Raw genomic sequence first — 9,521 nt, 5'->3', positions numbered from 1 at the left:
TTTATGCTGTTCACAACATTTCAGTAGGAAACTTGCGTGACATTTTTAAAAATGTGTTACAAGATTATCAACTTCTTAAAAAGGTTTTCTGTAACACATGAGGTACATTTGTATGTCTTCTTTAATCTGTCATCATGTATCAAAAGATCCGACAGGAAGTCTTGAGGCTTTAACTCAGTCTGTCTTGAACCGTCAGTCATTATTCAGTCAGTATGGAGCTCAGTCAACTCCCTCTTCTGCTCTGTGAGTATTATTTCCTCTGAAAATAATTGTGCTTATATTTGTCACGTGAATTACAGAAAACAAAGGGAGGACTCAAATGCAAAGGGAAAATAATTTATTTACAAAAGAAACACTAAACACAAAACAAAACCCACGAGGGGGAAAACATAACTAAATACAAAACAACTTCAAAAACGAACATACCAAAAGGGGTCACGGGAGAACAGGAGACGAGTACAAGACAGGACAGGCATGTGACAATATTATGAATAGGATTGTGTTCCTGGTGTTTTTCTTTCTTTTTTTTTACATGTTCTCAGCTTCAAATCCAGCTCTAGCTCATGATATATGCGTGAAAGACGAGTTTGAGAGAAGTGTGCAGTTAGTGGTGTTTGTGAAAGAGAAATGCACTCTGTTGTGTTTGGGTCAGTCTGTTTCTTCACTCACTCGGTTTAATGCTTTGTAATGGTGTTTGCTCAATCATTTCTGTTGGTTAGTTTTGTACAGTTTGCTGTCGAGATGCATTAGGTAGATATTCACAAGTTAGTCTTTAGATGTTCACTAGTATGCAGTTAGTTTATTGTATGCAGTTTATATGAGTTAATTGTTATTATTGTCACTGTTTTCAGACTCTAGAAAGGTTTTTACAGAAACACTCATCCAGGAGCCACTAGATCTACAAATTAGAAGAAAGACTTAAAGAGAAATTAAACATTTCTGTGTTGTGAAGCTGAGAAACATGCAAGAGTGACATTTTTTATGTGTAAAGTATAATAGAAAGTCAATCAGCTCCATGTTCACAGTGTAATAATTGTCAGATTTTCCTGTATTTGGCTGAACTGTCACTTTGGTGGCTTGCCAGTGTAGTCGATTCTCTTATACATAAAACTACATTTCTTGTGGAGAGAAGAATTTACTGGAGGATTCAGAGCAGCACATTCTTCAGCAATGATGTAAGTCTGTCTTCAGAGAGTCTGAACCCAAATATCTGTCTATGGGACAGACCTTTATACCTAAAGCTAATTTACAAACAAAAGACATCCAGAGACCCCTAGAAACACAGCCAGAAGAACTTTGCAAATACCCCCCCCCCCCCCCAAAAAAAAAAAAAAAAAATCAGGATAATCAACGGATGAGTTTGATGATCTTTAGGAACATTTTTTTTTACTTTTGTGTTTTTAGTGCTGATTTCAAACTTCCAGTCTGGACACACTCAGGGTGAGTGAATTTGATTAATAAATTTCATCACAAATGTGTGATTCTGTTATAAACCAGGGGCCGGATTCATGAAACAATCTTAACAATTAAATTCTTCTTTACTGCTATTTTCTTCCTATTTTCTAATTTAAGAAAAAAAAAAAGATAAGAATATTTTGTATTCCTTAAAGCTCCTCTGAGGTTGTTCTCAAAACAAAATTTGGTTACACTTTATTTTAAGGTGACATAGTTACATTGTACATCCTCAAATAAGTGCTGAGTAATATTAATTAACTACATGTACTTACTATAGAGTTACAGTTAGGCAGTGTTGGGGAAGTTACTTTTAAAAAGTAGTGTTTGCTCGTTACTCGTTACTTTTTAAAAAAAAGTAATCCGTTACTTTACTTAGTTACCCCATTTGGAAAGTAACTTTTTACGTTACTCGTTGCTATTACGTTACTTTTATGTTGCTTGACTTTGGGCAGAACCCAATATCTGTTCCTAAATATGTAGACATAAAGTTATACAATGGAGGACATAACAGGTAATTATTTTTTGCTCTTTATTATAAAAAATAGTATCAATTTCGAAAGAAAAAAAGTCCTTCTCATTGGCGCTGCTGTGTGCGGCAACTTTTATTCTCAGCCGGCTCTGCATCATGGGGTAGAGTGCGACACTCCGCGAATGAGCAGCGCGCCCGCGCCACTTCTCTCCGCTCCGCTCCCCCTATCCACCGAACTTTAAATTTCGGCAACAGCCAATAAAGCGCTCCTGCTCTCTAACACCGGTGCGAATCGCGTCTTGATAGCATAGGACAAAATGATATAGAAGACATAAGCTTAGTTTTCAGACATACGACTCACTCTAAGGGAGTAGGAGAAAAAAAAGAGATTTTGAGAGAAAAAATATATATTTTGTTTAAAAGTACACATATTCAAGCTTTCTATATATTTCTCAGGTCTTTGAGACAAGTATAGCTTATCTGAGTTTCGGTTCATTTACAGTATGGAGACGAGCTCCAGTTCACGCGCTGGTGCCGTCATGATTATTTTGCATGCCATATTTACTTATTAATTAAATTCAGGCAATTAATTGGTTGGTAAAACATTGATTAAAATTAAGATACAATTAATACACAACGAAATTCGTTTTAAAGAAAGTCTTTCTACAAAAACAAACTTAATAAAGTGGTCTAAATCATGTCTGCCCACTCCATTTGTCTCCCGATATATTGCACAAAATTATGATCTTACTCATGCTTTTCACTTTTCATATAATCAACATAGATTAAATTATTTATTTATTTATTTTATTTAAACATAAATATGAAACTAAATATTTTTCTTTAATTTACTTCTTATTAAATTCAGGCAATTGATTGATAAAACATTGATTAAAAATAAGATACAATTAATACAAAACGAAATTCACTTTAAATACAGGTTTTCTACAAAAACAAACTTAATAAAGTGGTCAAAATCATGTCTCCACACAAAATTGTTATTTAATTTAATTTAAACATAAATATGAAACTAAATCGTTCTCTTCAGATCTCAACCGTTCTCTTCTCTCAAGCGCGCAGCTGAGGCAGTGTCGCTGTCAAATATATCCATGGGAAAAGTAACGTTGCGCCGAATTGAAAAAGGAACTACGTTTCGTTACCAAATTTTTAGTAGTAACGCGTTACACTACTTTTTACCCGAAAAAGTAGTTACGTTACTGTAACGCGTTACTTTGTAACGCGTTACACACACAACACTGCAGTTAGGTTGGTTTAGGGTTAGTTACTTGTAATTGTACATAATTTACTGTTATTATATAGTAAGCACATGCAGTCACATGTAACTACGTCACCTTAAAATAAGGAGAACTCCGGTCAATTTTAACATTGAGCTCATTTTTTTGTACATTTGGAGTGCTGTCAATACAGAGAACAACGACAAAAATCAGTGTTGCCTACACAGAGTTATTCTATTTTTAAAATTTGCACCCTGTTGACTTCGATGGGGCAAGTACTAAATTAAACTTTTAAAAATAGAATAACTCGGTGTAGGCAACACCGATTTTTGTCGTTGTTCTCTGTATTGACAGCACTCCAAATGTACAAAAAAATGAGCTCAATGTTAAAATTGACCGGAGTTCTCCTTTAAAATAAAGTGTTTAATAATTTAATAATTATCCTATTCATATTCCTGAAAACAGGGGCGTAGCACCAAATTTTGGGCCCTGGGTACAAACCATCTTGCTGGGCCCCCGTACCAAATACCATAGTGATACCAATGGGTGGGGTATTGCATTTTTAATCATAAAAACACTTAAAATGTAAACAAAATAAGCCACACTCTGATTAATATATTTTTGTTTTATTGTCAAAAGTATAAGTTAATTGATGATTATTTGTCTGTTTAAAATAAATGCAGACTATAGAATCACAGGGTACACTAACCGCCAAACTAGACATTCAGTCTTTGAATTACGTTTTTAAAATTAGTAATTTTCAATCATTAAGATGTGCATTAAACTGAGAACAATTCTGTACTTAATGTAAGAGCGTGCGCGAGCTAATTTGCAAAGCAATGCGGTAAAATAGGCGCTAATGATCTGTGTTTTTGCGGTGTTAGATTTTGACAATGGAGGGAAATATACAGTGTTTTCATGTAAACATCTGATTTCTGCAGAGTAAGATTACGGTTAACACCTTTAAATATTACATAAATGTATTATTTTGTATTTTTATTAAACTTATTGAGTGTAGGCCTATAAATCAGCAGCAAAAAGTAATTCTTGAAAAAATCTGCACAGTAATTTTATCAAATCTACACGTTAATAAAAACAAATTGCTATTAGTACTCTTATAAAATTCAATTAGGCAATCATACATTTCCCAATTTTATATTTATATATTAATGTCAAGAATTTAGAAGTGTATTTATATAGCCTACGCTACACTACACAGAAATAATACACAATTAAATTATGCTTATTTGAAATGCATTGAGCAGGCTAGGTATGAAACGCTTCAAAACAGAGCGCACAAAGCGCGTATGCGCATCGCAGGTGCAGAATGATGTGCTCAAAGCGACATGGAGTCACAGCAAGTGTGCATTTAAAAGTTCACGGCACAAAGCGAAGACATGTCGAGCGCACACATTCTAGTGTTTATCTGTCCAACAGTTTATTGATCATTTGTTTCTTCAGTTTTAAATTCCAGTTATTGTGCGTCTGATGCCGATTCATAGTCCTTGTGATCTAACAGGCACACGGTAGCGAGTCGTTTAAAAACAGCAACAAACTCCAACAAAATAAAGTCATTTTATGTAAATCCACAGCCTTTTCTCTACAGATCAAGCATTATAATGTTAATATATCATATTGGAGAGAGTTTTACCGTGCATCCTGCTGTAACCGGCAGAGGCGCGCGCGCTGTTTGAATAACGTTAGTTAAGTTAGCTGTTACTGAATGGAGATTGACAGCCGCAGAGGAGCGAAAACGAGTTTCCGTAAACTTTAATGATGTAATACGACATCTGTCCCTCACATTAAGCTATGGAATGGCCTCAGATGACTTTGTCACCCAAACTGACGTGAAAAAAGCGCGAGGCGCCGAAAAGCGCGCTGTTTGCATCCCTGTATGTATGGTGTGATACTATAAAGTATTGGTATATTATTCAAACAGAGTACGAACATAAATGTATGCTATTCTACCTGGAGTAGATATTTATGTTAAAACAATGTCAATGCTCGATGATGCATTTGGAGCTCACCTTTCTTTTCAAAAAACTGAGTGAGCAACTGCTTGCCCTCATTTGCCTTTCTCTCTTTAATCTTCTTTTCTTTTCGTTTTTTAGCCCCTTATTTTCCTTTCTTAAGGAAAGATATGACTCTTCCCCTGTCTTCCTAATTCCTATCACAGCTCACTCCAGCTCCTCCTGTCTCTCATCAACTGATTCACCGCGGGTCCGTAGCAGAAGCACCTGACCTGCGGGTCGTACCATTTACATTGATTCGAGAGGGGTGGTGGGGCCCTGCACAGCATGAAAATCACTTTTTTATACCAAACCAGTGCCTAACTACAAGTTTAGTTTTGCACAGGAACTTTTTTATTTGTACATAAATGTTATAAAAATGTTAGTGCATGTATATGTATGTATAGAAAACTGACTTCTAAGGGCCCCCCCCCCTGCCTCGGGCCCTGGGAACTCGGTACCCTTTATCCCCCCAGTCCGACGCCCCTGCCTGAAAATATATATATTTTTAAAATCATCTTAAATAACTTCTTAAAGTCAGGATAACCTCCAACCTGTCTTAAATCCCCAAAGGAAGATTACGAACTTCTTGGAATTTTTCTTAAGAACTTTCTTAACTTCTTTTTTAAGAAGATTTTTGTGGATCCGGCCCCATGATGTTGGTGTATGGTAGTGTTTGTCACGTTTATCCTCTGCACACTGTTACTCCTGCTTGCCTCCTTGTAATTAAAAACCTGTTTATATTTGATAACCTCGTCTTCAGTCCGTCTTCCCTCTTCTTCATCTTGTGACACCAGCAATGAAATGAGTGTCATAATTATATACAGCTTTTTAAACAAGTTATATAAATGATTAATGTGTTGTAACACCAAACAGACGGTTCTGAGGTGTGACAAAAACACCAAAAATCATTCACTCATATGAAGATGTTTTTATGCAGAATTTAGAAATATAAAATATCTTTTGACATTTGTCTACAGATTTAATAAAAATGATTAGAGTTGCTGGACCTGCAACAACAAAGTCATTCGAACAACAATGACAATTTGTAACCCTTTAGTAACTGATGTGTGTGTCTCTGGCTGCTGGTGTGGATGTAGGAGGCGTGAAACCCTGCGTTGAGCTCAGCGCTACTAACCTAAAGGATGTGGGTTTGAACTCCACATAGGGGGGTCTTTACACCTCTGTTGTCCTTTAACTCTTTGCATTGCGCTGAGTGAATGTTCACCTTGTTTGTTCCAGTAATTGCTGCCAGTGGCTTTATTACATTGTTTGTGAAATAAACATGCACTAATGATTTACCAGTGATAGAATGAGATCTGCTGAAAAACATTCACATCTCATGCTCACACTGACTTTATATTGACAGATGTTCCCAAACCAATTCTGACTGTACGGCCACAGAGTTCAGTGTTCACTGGAGACTCAGTTACTCTCAGATGTGACATATATGATGGAGGAGTCACTAGCTGGAGGTACAACTGGTATAAAGACGGTTCAACCAGTGTTTTCAGTGAACTACAGGAACACACTGAGTTCTGTTTCTGAGTCTGACTCAGGTAAATACTCCTGTTATTGGACAGAGACTGGAGGATCACGCAGCTCACAATGGAGTGATAAAGTTACACTGAGAGTAGGGCTGGGCGATTTAAATCGCGATATTGTTATGCGCATCTCGTCAGTAAAGCCGGTTCCTTGATTAGTAGTAAATCACCATCACCTGCTTTCAGATGAAGCGGCATTTAGGGCTGAGAGATAATTAAGTGATTAATTTAGTGATGATTGAGCATTATTGAAGACACCTGATGTTAACAAGCAGAATCACTGAAGAAGAAAATCACAAATTGTAAGTTACCATTGTGGTGATGGGTGTTTGCTTTAGTTGGGCTCTAGACAGAGCCGGTTCTAGACATTAGGAGGCCCTAGGCAAAATTCATGTTGGAGGCCCCCCACCCCCAATAAAAAAAACACTTGAAACAAATATGATTCCTAACCTTTTTATTTATACAACATTTAATTTTAAAAGCAGTATATTTTTACTTACACAGTACATAAGTTTGGACACATTACTATTTTTAATGTTTTTGAAAGAAGTCTCTTATGCTCATCAAGCCTGGATTTATTTGATAAAAAAAAAACAGAAAAATAATAAAGTGAAATATTATTAAAATTTAAAATAATGGTTTTCTATTTTACTATACTTTATATTTCTGTGATGCAAAGCTGAATTTAGTGCCACGTGATCATTCTGATTTATTATCAAATGTTAGAAATGGTGCTTAATATTTATTTTATAACCTGTGATACTTTTTTTCAGGATTTTTGATTATTAAAGAGTTGTTTTAAAAAAGTCTTCACTATCACTTTTTATATATTTAACACATATATATTTTTTTCTGTATTTTTGATCAAATAAATGCAGGCTTGTAGAGCATAATAATAAACTTCTTTCAAAAACATTAAAAATAGTAATGGGTCCAGACTTTTACCGGTACTGTACATATTAATCAAACTTTATCTACGGTAATCTCTTTTTTGTTTAATGAAGATGTTATTGTTGTTGTTGTTATTTTGCTGTTTTATTCAATTTATTCACAGTTCCAGAATCCCACTTCAGTAGATGAGCATAAGTGCTTTTATATTGCATTGCTACCTTAAATATGCTATACACAAATCAAGTGGAAGAGAAAGACACGATCGCTATACTGAGCAGAAAAAAATATATAAAGTGAAATTATTGGCGTAATGTCAGGAATCTAATCATCAGCAGAATTTAGAAGATAGACCCATAGATATGAGATCCTTTAGACTATTTGAAACATTTAAAAATGTTGTAGTGTGTTGGCTTTTTAACTTAGAATACAGACGTCTTGTCTTTTAATTTTGTAGCTTTTTTACTAGTCAGCTCCCGACGCGATGTTATTCATTGTACGCGCAAATTCAAAGCGTCGCGTCTGGGCACGTTAATGACGCTCGCGCTCTTTTAAACTCGTAATAAAGCGGTGAATGATTTTTCCAGAAATGACGCTGATCTACAGTACAAGTTTATATTTAGAATACATTGCAATCACTCCAAAATAGATGACGACAACTCTCACACCTGCATTATGAGCTGTGCTTCTTTGTGTGCTTATTAGGCTTTAGCCTCGCAGCATCTGATGGATGCGTTCGTTACACATACTTTCAGAAGCCGGCACACATTAATTGGTTTAACTGCAGTAATGTAACAGTCTATGGTTAAGATAAACATCGTCACTATTTATAGTGAATTAATAAATATTGAAATAAATTGTAGATAGGACATTTGTACTTTTTTTTTTTTTTTTTTTGTCCCTCTGTCTGGGCCCCATCCCGCCAATCGGGCCCTAGGCACGTGCCTAGTTTGCCTTTGCGTTAATCCGGCTCTGCTGGCGCCTCTACAGTCATGGGCTGGCGTTAATGTGACGTAATGTAACAGTCTATGGTTAAGATAAACATCGTCACTATTTTTAGTTGATTAATAGGCTACATTTTGAAATAAATTGTAGATAGGACATTTAATTTTTTTTTTTTTTTTTTTTTTTTTGTCCCTCTGTCTGGGCCCCATCCCGCCAATCGGGCCCTAGGCACGTGCCTAGTTTGCCTTTGCGTTAATCCGGCTCTGACTATGATGCACATGTATTATTGTAATCTTGTATTGCACTTTTGTTTTTGTCATTGATGTGCTTATTGTTGTTGTTGTTGTTTGCGTTCATAGCCTGTCTTACACATTTCAGTTCAGTTTCCACCACGTGAAAATGTGCAAATGACAATAAGACTTATGACCTTTGGCACGAGTTGAAATGACTGCTGAGGACAGTAAGACAAGAATTATATATCTTTTCTTTTTGTCAAAAGTTACTTTCTCAAAAGTATTAACAAAATTGTTATTTGAATCGTACAGAAGCTGAATTCACTAAATTAAGAGGAACAAACATTAAAGTTGTTACATCCGCTGTCTTGGTGTATGAATATTAAACTTGTCACAGGTACAAATATATCAGTGCCAAAGTTGACGCCTTTATTGTGGTTTGGTTTCTTCTCTTTCAGATCAGTGGCATTAACCAGGAACAGCAGCTGTAAACTTATAAAGTTATGAATACATCTAATAACATTATTTCAATAAAGAATATGATTCTGTTTCCATAAACACATAAGAATATACTTCTCATAATGGCAAATTTATGCTGTTCACAACATTTCAGTAGGAAACTTGCGTGACATTTTTAAAAATGTGTTACAAGATTATCAACTTCTTAAAAAGGTTTTCTGTAACACATGAGGTACATTTGTATGTCTTCTTTAATCTGTCATCATGTATCAAAAGATCCGACA

This window comes from Scardinius erythrophthalmus (genome assembly GCF_964197995.2).
Source record: "Scardinius erythrophthalmus genome assembly, chromosome: 1".
Taxonomy (NCBI): Eukaryota; Metazoa; Chordata; class Actinopteri; order Cypriniformes; family Leuciscidae; genus Scardinius; species Scardinius erythrophthalmus.
This window is presented reverse-complemented; position numbering follows the sequence as displayed.